Source organism: Sciurus vulgaris (genome assembly GCF_902686455.1).
Source record: "Sciurus vulgaris genome assembly, chromosome: X".
Taxonomy (NCBI): domain Eukaryota; kingdom Metazoa; phylum Chordata; class Mammalia; order Rodentia; family Sciuridae; genus Sciurus; species Sciurus vulgaris.
The window spans coordinates 51,335,677-51,352,422 of record NC_136471.1 but is presented as its reverse complement, the minus strand read 5'-3'; the positions used below and the strand labels follow the sequence as shown (position 1 = coordinate 51,352,422).

The window sequence follows — 16,746 nt, the reverse complement described above, 5'->3', positions numbered from 1 at the left end:
TCTAAGGACAGAAAGCTCATATGTGTTTACGAGGTAGTAAAAGTCACTTAAAGAAAGCAAAATTTACTATGAATCTTTCTAGATTCCCCAGCATTTCTCTTCCCCCATTTTCTGAAACTAGTCTTACTGGTGGGCTCTATCTTCAAATATAAGCCACCCCCAGGTTCTGAGTCAATAGCAACAGGGACTGGAAAATGTCACTAATTTCATCAGCACCATCTCAGCATCTGGAAATAATTCTTCTTAACCTTGAGTCTAGTAGTCCAATTTTAACTAACCCATCATCAACACTTTTGTTTCTTATTTGTGCAATTGATTAGAGTCTGAGTGTGTGCAAGTATGTTAAAAAATCAGAGAAATTATTACATTTTTCTATAGAACTGATATATTGATGGTACCAAACACCTTAATGCAAAAAGGCTGAAATGGAAGCAAAGCAGTCAGAAAGCATGAGCTTGCTCATACTGTTTGTTGAAGCAAGCCTGATTTGTCTTTCATTGTGAGTGAAAAGATGACGGGCACAGAGTGTTGGACTTTCATAATTTATTTTACTAAGTACATGTAAATGAAAATTATCATGAACACCACATTTTCTCATAGTAGAGATGATAGAATTTCCATAAGGGAAATTTTGAATACTGAGAGGTAAAAAATCTGAATAATATATTTCTAAATACTAACAGCTTTAGAGAAGGACTATGAGGGAAAGTAAGCTTGGCAAAAACAGATCCTAAATCTGTGTTACAATCATACTGATGTTGTGGAAGCGGTGAGATGGAATTGTGCTTTACTGTCCTGAGCGTTGTTGCTTTTTAACTTAAAAAAATTCAGAGCACAATATGATTTCATCCCTCTCTAACACCTGGCCCTTTTCCTGAGATAAGTTTTGACTTCATGTATGAGGCAGAATGGGAATGTATTTTTTGGACTCCCTACCCATCCCTTTCTGCCTGCTGTCTCTCATTTTCAGTAGCTCTTCTCTGCCAGTATTTAGCATATCTTTGTATGCCTTCGACTTACACTTAAGAGGAAATATATCTCCTATCTTCTTACATTTATCATAAAGTCCTTGAAAACAGAGAACATAAATTACAGGTGTATATTGCATGGTGCCTATTTCACTCAGTGTTTTCAACACATATTTTTCAATTGCTTAATTTCTAATAACTGAAAACTTAGTACATACAAAACACTATTCTAAATAGTTTTATTGATTCATTAATATATCAGCAATCTCAAATCATAAAAAATTATGAAATAAACAACTTCATAATTTTCATTTTTTTGTGGTTTAGAGACCAAAAAGCTAGTAAGTTTTATAGACAAGATTTAAATGTGTCTGTTCACTATGAACTCCCATCTCTTAACCACTAAACTCTACTCCCAGTCTCCTTTAGCACTCTATCATTGCAAACATGATGTCGTGGATTAGTTTAGCATATTATATTTCCCCAAAGTATTTGCATTTTATATGACAGTGTTAAAAAGCATATAAGCTGAGGAATTCAGTCACTAATGATGGACTTTCAGACACAACCGACAGCAAGAATTGCAGTGATATTTTTGCAATAATTTTCCATCTGTTCCTCAAGATGCATCACTCAGGTAGTTTCCCACAAATGACTAGTAACAAAAAGAAGTGAAAGGTCTCTAAAGATAGAGAAGAGAGTCATTCAATAATGGCAGAAATACCTTTGTAAATAGCTATTTTTAATATAGAAGAAATGCATTCCCTGCCTCTCACTCACTGGATTGATTTTTATTTTGTATCCTTCTAGAAACTTTGTTATGTCTAGGAAAACAAGATTGACAAAATATTATCAGTCTATAAATAATTTTGTACCTCTTACTGTTGGTGACTTTTTTTTTTTGGAAATATAAATTTATTCCAGCTCCTTTCAAATATGACAATGAAAAGGATCACAGTGGTCACGTTCCTGGTCCTCCTGGGCCCCCTAAACGGGTTATAGTGCAATTGTCTGCCATCAGCCTCAAATCATTTTTTTTTTGATCTTCTAATTTTTTTAATTGATAATCATAAATTTATGTTGGGCAATATTGTTTGATTCATTCTGTTATTTTTCCCTCCCCCCACCACCCCTCCCACCCCTCCCACCCCTCTTTTCCCTCTATACAGTCTTTCCTTTCTCCATTCTTACCACCTTCCTTATCCCTAACCCTAAACCTAACCCTAAACCTAAGGCTAACCCCTCATGCCCCCCCTTATATGTCCTCACCCGCTTATCAGCGAGATCATTTGTCCTTTACTTTTTTGAGATTGGCTTATCTCACTTAGCATGATATCCTCCAATTTCATCCATTTGCCTGCAAATGCCATGATTTTATCATTCTTCATGGCAGAGTAATATTCCATTGTATATATATGCCACAGTTTCTTTATCCATTCATCAACTGAAGGGCATCTAGGATGGTTCCACAATCTGGCTATAGTAAATTGAGCAGCTATGAACATTGATGTGGCTGTATCTCTGTAGTATGCTGATTTTAAGTCCTTTGGGTATAGGCCAAGGAGTGGGATAGCTGGGTCAAATAGTGATTCCATTCCAAGCTTTCTGAGGAATCACCATACTGCTTTCCACAGTGGCTGCACTAATTTGCAACCCCTCCAGCAACGTATGAGTGTACCTTTCTCCCCACATCCTCGCCAACACCTATTGTTGCTTGTATTCTTGATAATCGCCATTCTAATTGGGGTGAGATGGAATCTTAGGGTAGTTCACATTCGCATTTCTCTTATTACTAGAGATGTTAAATATTTTTTCATGTATCTGTTGATTGCTTGTAGATCTTCTTCTGTGAAGTGTCTGTTCATTTCCTTAGCCCATTTGTTGATTGCATTATTTGTGTTCTTGGTGTAGAGTTTTTGAGTTCTTTATAGATACTGGAAATTAGTGCTCTATCTGAAGTATGTGTGGCAGAGATTTTCTTCCACTCTGCAGGTTCTCTCTTCACATTGCTGATAGTTTCCTTTGCTCAGAGAAAGCTATTTAGATTGAATCTATCCCAGTTGTTGATTCTTCTTTTATTTCTTATGCTATGAGAGTCCTGTTAAGGAAGTCTGATCCTAGGTCGACATGTTGAAGGTTTGGACCTACTTTTTCTTCTATAAGATGCAGGGTCTCTGGTCTGATTCGGAGGTCCTTGATCCATTTTGAGTTGAGTTTTGTGCAGGGTGAGAGATAGGAATTTAGTTTCTTTCTGTTGCATATGGATTTCCAGTTTTCCCAGCACCATTTGATGGAGAGGCTATCTTTTCTCCATTGCATATCTTTGGCACCTTTGTCTAGTATGAGAAAATTGTATTTATTTGGGTTTGTGTCCGTGTCCTCTATTCTGTACCATTGATCTGCCTGTCTATTTTGGTGCCAACACCAGCTGTTTTTGTTACTATTGCTTTGTAGTACAGTTGAAGTGCTGGTATTGCCATACCCCTGCTTCACTCTTCCTGCTAAGGATTGCTTTAGCTATTCTGGGTTTCTTATTCTTCCAGATGAATTTCATGATTGCTTGCTCTATTTCTGTAAGGTACACCATTGGGATTTTAATTGGAATTGCATTGAATCCGTATAGCACTTTTGGTAGTATGGCCATTTTGACAATATTAATTCTTCCTATCCAAGAACATGGGAGATCTTACCATCTTCTAAGGTTTTCTTTAATTTCTTTCTTTAGTGTTCTGTAGTTCTCATTGTAGAGGTCTTTCACCTCTTTTGTGAGATTGATTCGCAAGTATTTTATTTTTTTCGATGCTATTGTGAATGGGGTAGTTTTCCTAATTTCTCTTTCTGAAGATTCATCACTTAGGTATAAGAATGCATTGGATTTATAAGCATTGATCTTGTAACGTGGTACTTTACTGAATTCACTTATGAGTTCTAAGAGTTTTCTGGTGGAATTTCCAGGTTCCTCTAAATATATAATCATGTCATCAGCAAATAGGGATAGTTTGAGTTCTTCTTTTCCTATCCGTATCCCTTTAATTTCTTTGGTCTGTCTAATTGCTATGGCTAGAGATTCGAGGACAATGTTGAATAGAAGTGGTGAAAGAGGGCATCCTTGCCTTGTTCCAGTTTTTAGGGGGAATGCTTTCAGTTTTTCAGTATTTAGAATGATATTGGCCATGGGCTTAGCGTAGATGGCCTTTACAATGTTAAGGAATGTTCCCACTATCTCTATTTTTTCTAGTGTTTTGAGCATGAAGGGATGCTGTATTTTATCGAATGCTTTTTTCTGCATCTATCGAAATAACCATGTGATTCTTAACTTTTAGTCTGTTGATATGGTGAATTACTTTTATTGATTTCTGGATGTTGAACCAACCTTGCATCCCTGGGATACTCCCTTCTTAATATTATGCTTGACATGTATTGGGTGCTTAAATGAATGAATGAGTAAATGAACAAATGAATGAATGCTACTTATATTCTAGGCATATATCATGCTCTTTCTGCTTTTATTTGTTGTGCTTTGAGAGTCTTGGCAAGGAAGTCTGGTCCTAAGTCTACATGATGAAGATTTGGACCTATTTTGTCTTCTATTTGGTACAGGGTTTCTGGTCGAATTCCTTAGTCCTTGATCCATTTCAACTTGCATTTTGTGCAGGGTGAGAGATAGTTGTTGAAAAGGGTATCTTTTCTCCCATGTGTATTTTTGGCATTTTTGTCTAGTATAAGGTGACTGTATCTATGTGGTTTTGTCTCTGTGTCTTCTATTCTCTACCATTGATCTACCTGTCTATTTTGGTATCAATACCATGCCATTTTTGTTATTATTCCTCTGTTGTATAGTTTAAGGTCTGGTTAACTTTAAGTCTGCTCATGTGGTGAATTACATTTATTGATTTCTGGATGTTGAACAAACCTTACATCCTTGGGATGAAACACACTTGATCATGGTGCACTATCATTTTAATATGTTTTTATGCAATCTGCTAAAATTTTGTTAGAAGTTTTGCATCTGTGTTCATTAGAAATATTGGTCTGACATTTTCTTTTTTTGATGTGTCTCTGTCTGGTTTCTGTAGTAGGGTGATACTAGCTTCATAGAATCAGTTTGGAAGGGTTCCTTCCTTTTCTATTTCATGGAATTCTTGAGGAGTATTGGAATGAGGTTTTGTTTGAAGTTCTGGTAGAACTTGGATACAAATCCATCTGGTTCTAGAATTTTCTTTGTTGGTAGGTTTTTGATGACTTCTTTCATTGCTTGAAATTGATGTTTAAATTGCATATGTCCTCCTCATTCATTTTGGGTGGATTATATGTCTCTAAAAACCTGTTGATGTCTTCAAGATTTTCTAGAGTGCTGTCATGTAGATTTTCAAAATAGTTCTAATTATGTTTTGTATTTCAATTGTGTCTCTTCATAGAAACTTTTCCTGAGTTTGGTTTGTATCCCACCTATGTAGACACTTGATGATCGGCCTCCTCCACCCAAAGCACATGTCTTATTTGTGCAATAAAATAGGATTGAAAAAGAAAGAAGGAAAGGAGATTTGTGTATTTCTGCTATTCTCTTTTTAAGTGGTTTTAACTCCGTCTGGACCAGCTCTGGCCAGGGTTATTTCCCTTGCCCAGCCATCTGCCACAGCTTTGGACATCTCATCTCAGCAGTGACCTACAGCTCCCTCAATCACTCTGCATGTCTATGTAATGCCTAAAGCTGCTTTCCTGAGTCAGGCCATCTGAGGAAGAGACAGTATTGAAAAGTCACATTTCAGGAGAGAAGGCACCATTTAGTTTTAGATTTCCCTTAAAGATGTGTCAAGTCTCCAAATCCAAAAGTGGCAAAGAGAAAAGAAGATGATTCATCATGCTTGATACTTAGAAAATGAATGGAAATCCAGCAAACAGCTTCTGTTTTAAAAACTGATTGGTATTAAACTCAATAAAATAGTCTTATTCACAGTAAAAAAAAAAAAAAATAGTATCGAGTTTTTCAAAATGGGAGTGCAGAGGCACCGCCCAAGACTCGGGACGTGTCAAGGAATACCTTCGGTGGCTTTAGCGTTGTCGCCGGTGGTGCGGCAGTCTAGAAGGCAGAGCCTGATGGGCACCTCCACCGGCTGGCTGCCTGGAGCTCCACCTCGAAGGGACTGCGAGAAGGGGGCTGACCTGGGGAGTGCCAGCCCGGGCCGCAGAATATGGCTACCTGCATCGGCGACAAGATCGAGGATTTTAAAGTCGGAAATCTGCTCGGTAAAGGATCATTTGCTGGTGTCTACAGAGCTGAGTCCATTCACACTGGTTTGGAAGTTGCAATCGAAATGATAGATAAAAAAGTCATGTACAAAGCTGGCATGGTACAGCGAGTCCAGAATGAGGTGAAAATACATTGTCAATTGAAGCATCCCTCTATCTTGGAGCTATATAACTATTTTGAAGATAACAATTACCTGTACCTGGTATTAGAAATGTGTCATAATGGTGAAATGAACAGATACCTAAAGAACAGAATGAAACCTTTCTCAGAAAATGAAGATCGACACTTCATGCTCCAGATCATCACAGGAATGTTGTATCTGCATTCTCATGGCATATTACACCAGGACCTCACACTTTCTAACCTCTTACTTACTCGTAATATGAACATCAAGGTTGCTGATTTTGGGCTGGCAACTAGATTGAAAATGCTGCATGAAAAGCACTAAACATTATGTGGAACTCCTAATTACATTTCAGCAGAAATTTCAACTCGAAGTGTTCACAGGCTTGAATCTGATGTTTGGTCCTCGGGCTGCATGTTTTTTACATTACTTATTTGAAGACCACCTTTTGATACTGACATAGTCAAGAACACATTAAATAAAGTCATATTGGCAGATTATGAAATGGAAACTTTTTTGTAAAAAGAGGCCAAGGATCTCATTCATCAGTTACTTCGTAGAAATCCAGCAGATCGTTTAAGTCTGTCTTCAGTACTGGACCGTCCTTTTATGTCCTGAAATTCTTCAACAAAAAAAAAAAAAAAAAAAAAAAGGAGAGATTTAAGAACTGTAGAAGACTCGATTGATAGTGGACATGCCACAATTTCTACTGCAATTACAGCTTCTTCTAGTACCAGTGTAAGTGGTAGTTTACTTGACAGAAGACATCTCTTGATTGGTCAACTCCTTCTAAATAAAATGACTGTATTTCCAAAGCATAAAAATGCAAGTGACTTTTCTTCAGGAGATGGAATCAGTTTTTGTACTCGATGGGGAAATTAAGCACATGAAACCAGTAACAGTGGAAGAGAAAGAGGGATTCAAGATACAGACGAAAGGCCACATTCTTGATACCTCTGTAGAGCCCATTCCTCTGATAGATCAGGTACTTCTAATAGTCAGTCTTGACCAAAAGCATATACAATGGAACAATGTCACTCAGCAGAAACACTTTCAAAGTCCAAAAGATCAGGAGGAGAAGAAAATGAAGACCTATCTCACCTGCAAACAGCAATGTCAATATTTTTCATTTCTTTAAAGAAAAGACATCTCATAGTTCTGGATCTTTTGAAAGACCTGATAACAACGAAGTACTTTCAAATCATCTTTGTCCAGGAAAAAGTCCTTTTTGGTTTTCAGAGCAGGCACCTCAAACTGAAATGGTACAACAGTGGTTTGGAAATCTGCATATGAATGTTTTGCAGAAGGACCTGTCAAGAAATGCTTGGAGTGATATGAGAGCCAGAAAGAACTCTGATGCTCTGGATGATGCCACTCCTGTAAATCAGCTGAGTACTGTAAATCAGTATGAAGTATGTGACTGGACTGCACAGTGACCCTGAGATAATGCAACAAGAACCTATTTTTGGCTTAGATCCTCTTTCCGGACAAAGCAAGACCAGGGGTGTGGAGTCAACACTGGGATGTCAGAAACACACATTATGAAGCATTACGTCTCCTTTGACTGCTCACAGGCTAAAACCAATCAGACAGAAAACCAAAAAGGCTGTGGTGACCTTACTTGATTCAGAGGAGGTGTGTGTGGAGCTTCTAAAGGAATATACATCTCAAGAATATGTGAAAGAAGTTCTTCAAATATCTAGTGATGGAAATATGATCACTATATATTATCCAAATGATGGAAGAGGCTTTCCTCTTGCTGATAAAGCATCCTCACCTATTGGCAACATCAGAGGTACAGCTTTGACAGTTTACCAGAAAAATACTGGTGAAAATATCAGTATACTTCCAGATTTGTATAGCTTGTAAGATCTAAATCTCTCCAAATCACTTATTTTACAAGATATGCTAAATGTATTTTGATGGAGAATTCTGGTGCTGATTTTGAGGTTTGGTTTTATGATGGAGCAAAAATACACAAAACAGAAAATTTAATACATGTAATTGAAAACACTGGGAAATATTACACTTTAAAGGATGAAAGTGAAGTTCATAGTTTAAAAGAGGAAATAAAAATATACATGGACCATGCTAATGAGGGTCATCATATTTGTTTAGCCCTGGAATCTGTAATTTTAGAAGAGGAAAAGAAACGTAGGAGTGCTCCCTTTTTCTCAATAATTGTAGGAAGAAAACCTGGTTCACTTAAGGCCCTATCACCACCTCCTTGTGTGGATCCAAACTGCTCAATAAGAGATGCACCATCTTTGGGCAGATTGATCACGAATAGTGCTACTACTCCACCACAGGCACCCATCCTTCGTCCTTCTGTAGTCAGAGCTGAAGGGCTTGGCCACACCACTACAGCTTCAGCAACAAACATCTCTTCTCATAATTTAAAAGACTGTCTTCCTATATCAGCACAACTTTTGAAATCTGTTTTTGTGAAAAATGTTGGTTGGGCTACACAGTTAACTAGTGGAGCTGTGTGGGTTCAGTTTAATGATGGGTCACAGCTGGTCATCCAGGCAGGAGTATCTTCCATCAGTTATACATCACCAAATGGTCAGACAACTAGGTATGGAGAAAATGAAAAATTATCTGAGTACATCAGACAGAAATTACAGTGTCTTTCTTCCATCCTGTTGATGTTTTCCAATGCAACTCCTGGTTTTCATTGATTGAAACTCCTTTCAGAAATCTGCATTTAATAAATAACTTTTTGGTTGGCTTTCAAGTGACTTTTTTATTTAATATAACTTCTTCAGAATGCCTTTCTATTAAAGAGAATTTCAATCCATACAGTAAAGGATGTGTGCTGAGAGAACAAAGAAAGTTGAATGAAATTTAAGTCACCAAAAGTAGTTGGTCACAGAGTATAGTAGGATGCCTAACTTTGCTGTGAAAACATACCTTCAAGCTTACTGAGTGTTTTTGTATTGAATGTTTTTCTTTAAAACCAAAAATATAAATGGTGTGTGGTGTATCTGTGCTTTTATTGTTTCTCTACTTCTCAGACGTGTTGAGAATCATGGACAAAATATGCTGTAGTTTTGAAATTTTCGAATATGTAAATAGTATGTATTTATGTTGTGAGTAACATATGTAAACATGTATATTTGTTTTATATTTAATTTTGTAGAACCAGTGTCTTATTAAACATTTTGACAAATGCATTTTATAAAAAATAAATAGAACAACAAGTAAAAAAATAATAGTGTCTCGTGATATTTCCTTTTTCATCATGAAATTTAGTAATCTGAGTTTTCTGTCTGTTCTTCATTAGTTTGGATCAGGGTTTATCAATTTTGTTTATTTTTTCAAAGAACCAACTTTTTGTTTTGTGAATTTTTTGAATCGTTTCTTTTGTTTCAATTTCATTGATTTCAGCTCTGATTTAATTATTTCCTGTCTTCTACTACTTTGTTGTTTTTCTGTTCTTCTTTTTCTAGGGCTTTGAGCTGTAATTTTAGGACATTTATTTGTTGACTTTTTCTTCTTTTGTTGAATGCACTCCATGCAATGAATTTTCTTCTTAGTACTGCTTTCATAGCATACCAGATTTTGATACATTATATAATATCATTGTTTATGTTGTATCATTGTTTACCTCTAAGAATATTTTTTTATCTCCTGCCTGATATCTTTTGTTATCCTTGCATCATTCAAAGCATATTATTTAGTCTCCAGGTGTTGAAATAGTTTCTGTTATTTATTTTATCATTGATTTCTAATTTTATTCCATTATGACCTGATAGAATACAAGGTAGTATCTCCATTTTTTGTATTTGCTAGAAGTAGCTTTGTGCTATAACATGTGGTCTGTTTTAGAGAAGGATCAATGTACTGCTCAGAAGAAAGTGTATTTGCATTTTGATGGATGGAATATTCTATATATGTGTGTTGTCTAAATTATTGTCTTATTGAGTTCTATGATTTCGTTGTTCAATTTTTGGAAGATCTGCCCAATGATGAGAGAGGTATGTTAAAATCACCCAGCATTATTTTGTTGTAGTCTGTTTGGTTCCTAGAATTGATAAGGATTTGTTTGACTTACATGGATGAGCCATTGTTTGGGGTATAAATATTTATGATTGTTATGTCCTGCTGATTTATGCTTCCCTTAAGGAGTATGAAATGTCCTTATTTATCCCTTCTGACTAATTTTGGCTTGAAGTCCACTTTATCAGATAAGATGGAAACCTCTGCTTTTTTTCTGAGTCTGAGTGGGTGGTATGTTTTTTTCCCATCCTTTCACCTGTAGTCTGTGGATATCTTTTTCTATGAGATGAGTCTTTTGAAGGCAGCATATTGTTGGATCTTTCTTCTTAATCCAATCTGCCAGTCTGTCTTTTGATTCATGAGTTTATGTCTTTAATATTCAGGGTTATTATTGAGATATGACTTGTATTCCCAGTCATTTTGGCTTATTTTTTGTTTTTAATTTGACTTGGTTTCTCCTTTAATTTGGTTTTCATTTAGGGTAGTTCTTCCCTTTGCTGACTTACATCATTGTTTTTCATTTCTTCATCATGGAATACTTTGCTGAGAATGTTCTGTAGTGCATGTTTTCTATTTGTAAATTCTTTTATAAATTCTTTTAGTTTTTGCTTGTCATGGAAGGATTTTATTTCACAAGCAAATCTGAGGGTTAGTTTTGCTGGGTATTAGATTCTTGGTTGGCATCCATTTTCTTTCAAAGCTTGAAATATTTTGTTCCATGCCCTTCTATCTTTTAGGGTCTGGGCTGGGAAATCTGCTGATATCTGTATTGGTATCCCCTGTATGTAATCTGATGCTTTTCTCTCACAGCCTTTAAAATTCTATCTTTATTTTGAATATTGGGTATTTTCATAATAATGTGCCTTGGTGTGGATCTGTTATAATTTTGTATAATTATGGTGTCCTGTAAGTCTCTCATATTTGATTTTCCATATCATTCTTCAAGTTTGGAAAATATTCTGATATTTAATTGAATAGATTATTTATTCCTTTGGTTTGTATCTCTGTGCCTTCCTCAATCCTAATAATTCTTAAATTTGGTCTTTCCAAGATATCCCACAATTCTTGTAGTTTCTGTTCATGATTTCTTACCATCTTTTCTGTTTGTTCAACTTTGTTTTCAAGATTAAATATTTTGTCTTCATTGTCTCAGGTTCTGTCTTCCAAGTGATCTGTTCTGTTGGTGATTCTTTCCATTAAATTTTTAATTTGGTTTATTGTTTCATTCATTTCAAGGATTTCTGGTTTTTTTTTTCCAGAATTTCTGTCTCTTTATTGAAATGATCTTTTGCTTCCTGCAGTTGCTTATTTAACTATTTATTGGGGTCATCATTCATTTTCTGTATTTGCTTTCTTACCTTATCCTTTGCTCCTCAGATCATTTTCATTATGTACATTCTGAACTCCCTTTCTGACATTTCTTCTATTATGCTGTCATTTGATTCTATTGATGTAGCATCTAGGTTTGTTTGGGACACTTTCTTCCCTTGTTTTTTCATGTTGTTCATATATCTTCCCCTCTATCAGTGCAAATTCAAGGTATTGCAGTTTCCCCCCATAGACTTATAGTATCCCTGCAAGTTTCCAATACCTCACCTTAGAGTGGGAGATCAATATGAACAGCACACGATACAAACAATATGCAACCTTAACCCAAATAGTTCCTATTAAGATATTAAAAGTACTGTCTTAATAAACAGAGATGATGAGTTTATTATCTACAGCATAAACTATAGGTTTGCAGTAATGATCACAGTTTCCAATGGTGGACAAAGAGGATGTGGAGGGGTATAGGATTAATGTTAATTAGATAAGAAGTGAGTCTACGGAGGTACTAAGTCATAGGGATAGTGAAAACAGAATTAAAAGAAACTGGTTGGTAGCATGAGAAAAGGGAGAAAGAGTCTCCAAGAAAACAGATAGACAAGAGGAAAATAGAGTGAGAAAAATAATCAAGAAAAAAAGAAAAGTAGGAATAATAGTAGGTATAATAGGAATAATTGTAATAATGCTACTAATAAAAATATTCTATAATAAAACTATACTCTACTGTTCAAACCTCCTAGTCTTCAGTGAACTGATGCCTAAGAGTTACTTGATAATGCAGTGTCCCAAGATGGGAACTACCCGAATAGGGATGTTATCCTCCAGGTAGGGAATAATCCATGATAGCGGGTAGAGGCAACCCCACCTATTGGTATATGGTCACTTGCAGCGCAGGTGATAAATTGCATTGGTGCTACACTGTGGGCACTGGGCAGGGTGGTGCTGGAGTGTCGCACCAACTTTTTTCTTTATAAGTTAATTATTTGAGGTACTTAGTTATAATGATGGAAAGGTATCTAATACAATAGATTATTTTTAGATCAGTTTTAGGTTCAAAACAATATGAAAGGTTTCCAATGTGTTCCCTAGTTCCACACACACATAGCCTCCCCACTATCAAAATCCTGAACCAGTATGACCTATTGTGAGTATCAATTAACCTACACTGGCACTTCATTATTACTCAAAGTTCATAGTGTATATTAAGATTTACTATGGATGTGCATTCTATGAACTTTGACAAATGTGTAATATTGTATGAGCAAAATTAAGGTATCATACAGGTTTAATTCACTCCCTGAGAAAACTTCATGACTAAAGAAAGCTATTTATCTTTTCCTCCCCTCATCACCTGGCAGACAGTAAACTTTTTATTGTTTCCATGCTTTTGCCTTTTCCAGAATGTTCTATACTTAAACCTATACTGTACATTGCATTTACAGATTGACTTGTATCACTGAGGAATATGCATTTAACCTTCCTTCACATCTTTTCATGGCTTGACAGATCATTTCTTTTTAGGACATAATAATATTCCATGTATTGGTACCAAAATAGACAGGTAGATCAATGGTACAGAATAGAGGACATGGACACAAATCCAAATAAATACAATTTTCTCATACTAGACAAAGGAGCCAAAAATATGCAATGGAGAAAAGATAGCCTCTTCAACAAATGGTGCTGGGAAAACTGGAAATCCATATGCAGCAGAATGAAACTAAACCCCTATCTCTCACCCTGCACAAAACTCAACTCATAAAGGATCAAGGACCTTAGAATCAGACCAGAGACCCTGCAGATTATAGAAGAAAAAGTAGGTCCAAATCTTCAACGTGTTGGTGTAGGATCAGACTTCCTTAACATGACTCCCATAGCACAAGAAATAAAAGCAAGAATCAATAACTGGGATAGATTCAAACTAAAAAGCTTTCTCTCAGCAAAGGAAACTATCAGCAATGTGAAGAGAGAGCCTACAGAGTGGGAGAAAATGTTTGCCACTCATACTTCAGATAGAGCATTAATTTCCAGATTCTATGAACAACTTAAAAAACTCTACACCAAGAATACAAATAACCCAGTCAACAAATGGGCTAAGGAAATGAACAGACACTTCACAGAAGAAGATGTACAAGCAATCAACAGATATATGAAAAAATGTTCAACATCTCTAATAATAAGAGAAATGCAAATCAAAACTACCCTAAGATTCCATCTCACCCCAATTAGAATGGCGATTATCAAGAACACAGGCAACAATAGGTGTTGGTGAGTATGTGGGGAAAAAGGTACACTCATACATTGCTGGTGGGGTTGCAAATTAGTGCAGCCACTCTGGAAAGCAGTATGGCGATTCTTCAGAAAGCTTAGAATGGAACCACCATTTGACCCAGCTATCCCACTCCTTGGCCTATACCCACAGGGCTTAAAATCAGCATACTACAGAGATACAGCCACATCAATATTCATAGCTGCTCAATTCACAATAGGCAGATTGTGGAACCAACCTAGATGCCCTTCAATGGATAAATGGTTAAGGAAACTGTGGTACTTATACACACTAGAATATTACTCAGCCATAAAGATTAATAAAATTATGGCATTTGCAGGCAAATGGATGAAACTGGAGAATATCATGCTAAATGAGATAAGCCAACCTCAAAAGACCAAAGGATGAATGATCTCACTGATAAGTGGGTGATGACACATAATGGTAGTGGGAGGGGGCAAGAATGGAGGAAGGAGGGACTGTATAGAGGGAAAAGAGGGGTGGGAGGGGTGGGGGGAAGGAAAAAATAACAGAATGTATCAAAAACTATTACCCTATGTAAATGTACGATTACACAAATGGTATGCCTTTACTCCATGTACAAACAGAGAAACAAGATGTATCCCATTTGTTTAGAATAATAATAAATTTTAAAACAAATTCCATTGTTTGGATGTACCACAGTTTATCCATCTAACTACTGAAAGACATCTTGGTTGCTTTCCAGTTTTGGTGATTATGAACAAAACTTCTATAAAATTCTATGCATAAATTTTGTGTGCAGACAGGTTTTCTAGTCATTTGGGTGAATACCAAGGAGCAAAGTTGCTGGATCATATGGCATGAGTATGTTGACCTGTGCAAGAAACTGCCAAACTGTCTTCCAAAGCAACTGTACCATTTTTCATTCCCACCAGTAATGAATGAATGAAAATTCTTGTTTTTATGCATGTGTTCATGATTGCTTGTGCTATTTCTGTGAGGTACATAATTTGAATTTTTACTGGAATCGCATTGAATGTGTATAGCAGTTTGGGTTGTATGGTGATTTTGACAATATTAATTCTGCCTATCCACGAACATGGGAGATCTTTCCATCTTCTAAGGTTTTCTTTAATTTCTTTAGTGTTCTATAGTTTTCATTGTAGAGGTCTTTCACCTCTTTTGTTAGAGTGATTTTGAATTATTTTATTTTATTTTAATTTTTTGAGGCTATTGTGAATGGGGTAGTTTTCCTAATTTCTCTTTCAGATAATTCATCATTTATGAATAAAAATTAATTAGATTTATGAGTGTTGATTTTATATGCTGATACTTTACTGAATTCATTTATTCTAGAAGTTTTCTGGTGGAATTCTTTGAATCCTCTAATTATAGAATCATGTCATTGGCACATAGTGATCGTTTGAGTTCTACTTTTCCTTTTGATTTCTTTGGTTTGTCTAATTTCTCTGGTTAGTTTCCAGGATGATGTTGAGAAGACGTGGTGAAAGAGGACAACCCTGTCTTTTTCCAGTTTTTAGAGGGAATGCTTTCAGTTTTTCTCCATTTAGAATGAGTTGGCCATGGGCTTATCATAGATAGCCTTTACTCTGTTGATGTATGTTCCTACTACCCATATTTTTTCCAGTATTTTGAGCAAGATAGGTGCTGTACTTTATCAAATGTTTTTTTCTCCTTCTATGGAAATTACACCTCTACTGAAGACTGGGAGGTTTGAATAGTATATTAAAATTATGTTGTAGATGTTGTTTTTAGAACTCGTTTAAGAAATTTGTATGTCCTCCCTGATGCCTTCTGCTACCCATGTATCATTCAAGAGCATGTTATTTAATCCCAAGTGCTGGAGTAATTTCTATTTTATCATTGATTTCTAATTCATTCCATTATGATCTGATATAATACAAGGTCGTATGTCTATTTTTTTGCATTTACCAAGAGTTGCTTTGTGGCATATCATAGTCTGTTTTAGAGAAGGATTCATGTGCTGCTGAGAAAAAAATGTGTATTCACTTGTTGGATGGAATTTTCTATATATGTCTGTTAAGTCTAAATTATTGATATGTTATTGAGTTTTATGGTTTATTTGTTCAGTTTCTGTTTCTAAGATCTATCCAGTCATGAGAGAGGTGTGTTAAAGTCACCCAGTATTATTGTGTTGTGATCTATTTCATTCCTGAAATTAAGAAGGATTTGTTTGATGTACATGTGTGATCCATTGTTTGAGGCATAAATATTTACGATTGTTATGTCTTGTTGATTTATTATTCCCTTAAGCAGTATGAAATGTCCTTTTTTAATCCCTTCTGACTGACTTTGACTTGAAGTCTGCTTTATCTACTATAAGAATGGATACCCCTGCTTCTTTAGTGAGTCTGTGTGGGTGGTATATTTTTCCCATCCTTTCACCTTTACTCTTTGGATGTCTTTCTTATGAGTCTCCTGAAGGCAGCATATTGTTGGGTCTTTTTTTAAATCCAATCTGCCAGTCTATGTCTTCTGATTAATGAGTTTAGGTCATTGACATTCAGGGTTATTATTGTGATATGATTTATATTCCTGGTCATTTCAGCTTAATTTTGGCTTTTAACTTGACTTGGTTTCTCTTTTGATTGGATTTTCCTTTAGGGTAGTTCCTCCCTTTGCTGTCTTTTATTATTTTTTTTATTTCCTCCTCACGAAATATTTTACTGAGAATGTTCTGTACTGCAGGTTTTCTATTTGTAAATTATTTTAACTTTTGTTTGACAGGAATGGATTTCATTTCGTCTTCAAATCTGAAGGTTAGTTTTGCTGGGTATAAGAT

The 16,746-nt window shown here is 35.8% G+C and overlaps 1 pseudogene across 1 annotated transcript; it reads left to right on the top strand.

The window, feature by feature from the left end:
- Positions 1-6,073: 6,073 nt before the first annotated feature.
- Positions 6,074-9,039, top strand: LOC306650577 (serine/threonine-protein kinase PLK4-like; annotated as a pseudogene). The gene is made up of 2 exons: positions 6,074-8,171; positions 8,310-9,039. The product of its transcript is annotated as a serine/threonine-protein kinase PLK4-like (transcript).
- The last annotated feature ends 7,707 nt before the right edge of the window (positions 9,040-16,746 follow it).